General features: G+C 34.8%; 1 long non-coding RNA gene across 2 annotated transcripts; it reads left to right on the forward strand.

Moving 5' to 3' along the window:
• The first annotated feature begins 206 nt into the window (after window positions 1-206).
• On the forward strand, window positions 207-4024 carry LOC148783194 (uncharacterized). 2 transcript variants are annotated; one of them, XR_016050541.1, is made up of 3 exons: window positions 207-1531; window positions 2157-2293; window positions 3608-4024. It is a non-coding gene; the product is annotated as an uncharacterized LOC148783194 (long non-coding RNA). The 2 variants fall into 2 exon arrangements; XR_016050542.1 differs by lacking the exon at window positions 2157-2293.
• The last annotated feature ends 384 nt before the right edge of the window (window positions 4025-4408 follow it).

The following is a 4408-nucleotide window of genomic DNA, read 5'->3' on the forward strand; positions in this document are numbered from 1 at the left end:
TATTATTCATAGAAGAAATGTGTGTTAAAAGTCATATTTAGTTAAATTCATGAATTTGGGTTATCAATAGTTACATTGATTCATTTCTGAACTGCTACATCCATAGACACGATGGTTTTGGTTCTTTCATTAGTATATATAGCGGTAATGCAATGGTAAATGAGAACAACTACTATATATAGCGGTAATACAATGGCAAATGAGAACAATTGATATACAATTTATATTGAAAGCACTTTCCTATGTATATATTATTTCTTATTTTGTCTCCACTTTCCTCTATATGACACGTACTTGCTACATTATCTCGGAGTTTCTTTGCCTGTATTGCGCATGATTGCCTAACAAAGGAAATATCAAAAAAAAAAAAAAAAAAAACTTTCTAATGGTCCAAGTCTTAAGTCAATGGGATCTAACTTCATAAAGTTATTATCAAAATAATGTTGCATGCTAGTACTTGAAATTGGCAGGGTGCATGAAGATTATAGTGAGCTGCATGCGGCTTATTGTAGGCCACATGGAGACTAATCTTATCCTCTTGCAGACTCCATACATTGTCGTACCACTTTGAGGCTTCTAGAACTTTGGTGAGTTGTCTAGAGGATTCCATAAAAAATGACAAAAATGCCCTCCATGCCAAGTGAAAAGTGGGCCCACTGAGACATGGGAGAACATGCCAGCCAAGTGTTGATTGTATGCAACCAATTGTTAGCCACATGCAGCCTCACTGTGGCTGCATGTGGCCTCAATATGAAAGTTCCTCATGGTGTGATCTCAAGTTCCTCAGATTTAGATCTTTCGATCTAAGTCGTGCAGTCCCAATTTGGGGTCCAAGGAATTGGCTTAAAAAATACCCCCTCAACACCCCGCCCTACCAGAATACCATAAAACAGAACACAACCATCGACGCATACACGAGATGCCATAGCCCATGTCAACAATTTTTTTAAGCATTTTTTTCACTGATTTTCAAAAAAATCGAGCCCTAGAATTATACCCCCTATATCAACCATAGATTTGCCTCACTCATATGAACCCACTATTAGATCTAATTGTAAGATTCCATATGTAAGGACCGAGACTTTTTTCGGCTTGAGGAGGTGCTTGGCAATAAGAACACCGCAGTACACGACGGAATGAGGGAGAAGAAAAGAAGTGCCACTGTGCGCAGAAGTAAGAGATTGAAGAAGAGAACGCATGAGGCAGTAAGAAGAGAAGCTGTTGTGCGAGATAAGGAGAGAGAGTGCCACCATGCGCGACACTGCCAAGCCCATGCATGCCCGTAGGTGCCACTTGTCTGTCTCGCATGCCACTTGTTCAATTTGCATGACACTGTGAGCGCCACTTGGCAAATCCGAGCTGCCACCTCCCCCTCTTGGTCTACTTGAATCCCTTCTCTCCCCTGCCAAGCCTTTGTTCTTTTTCTCCCCCTTGAGGTTTCTCAATACTCAGAGTTGCCACCCCTTGGAGCTATTATTGAAGAGCTTGGGACTTGACTGTGTGGGGGATTTTGGGACACATTGGAGCACATGTAAGTGGATCTAATACTCATGTTTCTATAGTTTAGATTAAAGCACGAAAATTAAGCAAATTATAAGTGTAATTTTGATAGGAATATGGCTGCATTCTAGTGAAATTGTGTTGTTTGTGCACTGTTATTACATAATTGTGGTCCCCATTGGCATGATGAATTTAGTACTGAAAATAACAATGTTGGTTATAAAAATTTGTGAAAGAGTACCCCTGTATGTCTAAATTAAGATGAAAAAGATTTTGTGTTAGCATCCATTTTAGTTTGAAAGTTATTGATTATTCTATAAGGTGTGGCAAAACTTTACTGTGAATTCCCAATTGACTTGACTTGTTACCTGCCCCACCACCCCTTTAATCCTTTTGAAGGAAGACAAGGGCATGGCACCTAACTACCCCCTGATTTTGTAGAATAGAAATTTCCACAATAGATGGGGATGAGCTAAAACTCTACTCCATGTACTCTTTCTTATTTTCCACTTCTGCTGGTTAAGGCTCTCTACTTTTAGGTTAATACTTCAAAGTAGAGGAATAATGCTCATAATAGGTGAAGAAGCTAGCACTCTTGAATGTGAAACGTGACCTTTCTCCTTTTCTTCTCTTTGATATTTCTTTCTTTCTGGTAGGTGACCGCTACCAGAAAGCTAGATGTTGGGGAAGCATGTTCAAAGAGAACGGAAGTGGTGGTGAGGATTATATACCATGAGAATGACAAATCAGTAAAAGAAAGTCACAATGGCTAGGGCCATCAGACGTGAATCAAGTGCGTAGGAAACTGATACAAAGTTTAGATAATAAGTTTTACTCCAAGTCTTTGAGCACAAATGTTATCTCGCCTTAACCATCTAATTTTACATCTAGCGGTTAAGGATCACTATAACCTTTTTATACCCAAAGGTAAAGGGTCTTATTGGCACCTTTCGTCATACTAATACCTAAATTTTGAATTTGGACTAATATGTGAGGTTTAAGGTAGAATAATAAATAAAAAATTAAGTGGAAGTAAAAAGCCACAATGAAAAAAGGAAAATTGTGAGAAATTAGAAAAGGAAAAGTTTATATAAGGTTGCAACCTTAAAATGTAGAATTAAAGATGCACCTAAAAAATCCATCAGAAAATGTTGTTTCAATGTTTAAAACCCTCTAATTGATCATCTCGACATCGAAATGTATGAATATGAAAAAAATAAAAAATAATATATATATATATATATTGAGTCACATAAATAGTGCAACTCCTTATCTAGACTGTTCATTTTCAAGATTTTCATATGTTTATAGATCTACTTAATTTTAATAATTTTTGAAATTAAAAAATTTATAAATAGATATGAATCTAGATTTTTCAATAATCCTAATTATTTTTTACACAAAAATTACATGTTATGATAAAATTTGAAGGTGCACCTTAATTGGATTGTTTAAAGTTGCACCCTTATAGAAACCAGACCTATTAGAAAATTAAATTGCAAGTTATGTGAATCCTCCTATCTTTTTATTCACATAAAATATGCAGAAATACTCTGGCCGCAAAATCCGTCCTTGATAAATGAAGAGAGAGACAGAGTTGCGACCCACAATTTAATGTGAAAATGTTAATGTAATGGAAAAAGTTTATAGAGAGCCTCGCCTCTAAACAATCAAATTAAAGCCTATCGAAAACATAACACTACCAGAAGTTGTTTTGAATCCTAAATATTTCCAAATTGATCATCTCGACATCAAGATACATGGACATGAGAAAAAATGGATTTTAAGTTTTGGAAATAGTGCATCTTATAACGTATTTTTGGACTGTCAATTTTCAAGATTTTCAAGTTTTCATAGATATGCTCAATTTTTTTGAAGCTTTAAATTTTATAATTAAAGATAAAAATATATTTCAAAGCTATCACAAAAATTTTCAATAATGAAACTACAATTCTAGACACTATTTAAAAGGGAGCTTTAATTTAATTGTTTAGAGCTTGGGCTTTATACTTGGAGCCTCGGTTATATACCAACCGCACCCAATTCTATCTTAGATTTGAGGCATGCAATATTCACAGTGCACCTATAATTTAATTTACATGTGCAGGTCATCCTCCATCACACGCATCAATTGGACGGTGGAGACGAGTCACCATCCCAATCCGTATACGATTCATGATGCTTGTGTACGATTCATGATGCGTGTTTTCCTCTTTACAAGATATAAGGCTTTTACGAGTGATGTAGAAAGAAGGGGAAAGAAACTGAATAAATTAGAAAGAAAAAAGATTTAAAATAAATAAATATATATATATATATATAAAAGAGACTGTATTACTAGACCATCTTAAAGGGACCGTTTGGTTCTTTGGGAGGCACATTTTCATGGAAACAGCCTGTAAATGCTGTTTTGATGCCCTCCCAAGGGGGAGTCCCATCTCTGCATAGCGGCCGATTTTCATCTTTTGTGTAGAAATGCTAATTTCCACCAAAATAAGTGAAATACATATTTTGGGTTGATTGAGACTGAAAGTTCAAAACAGTTTTCGTAAACTTGATGACATGCCCCAACCTATCCGATTTGATATCTAATAGCTAATTAGCAATTATGGAAATAGTGTATTTTGTAATGAAGTTTTGGGCCATCAATTTTCAAGATTTTCAAGTTTTCATAGATCTATCCATCTACACTATTTTTGAAGTTGTAAACTTTATAAATAAAGATGAAAATATATTTTAAGGCTATCACAAAGATTTCCAGTATTGAAACCACATTTCTAGACACTATTTGAAGGTAGGCTCTAATTTGATTGTTTAGAGCCTAAGTTCTATGGAAACCGTACCATTATATATATATATATATATATATATATATATATATATATATATATATATATATATATATATA

The sequence above is a fragment of the Amborella trichopoda genome, chromosome 2 (assembly GCF_054954075.1).
Source record: "Amborella trichopoda isolate Santa Cruz 75 chromosome 2, AtrichopodaSantaCruz75HAP2 v2.0, whole genome shotgun sequence".
Classification (NCBI taxonomy): domain Eukaryota; kingdom Viridiplantae; phylum Streptophyta; class Magnoliopsida; order Amborellales; family Amborellaceae; genus Amborella; species Amborella trichopoda.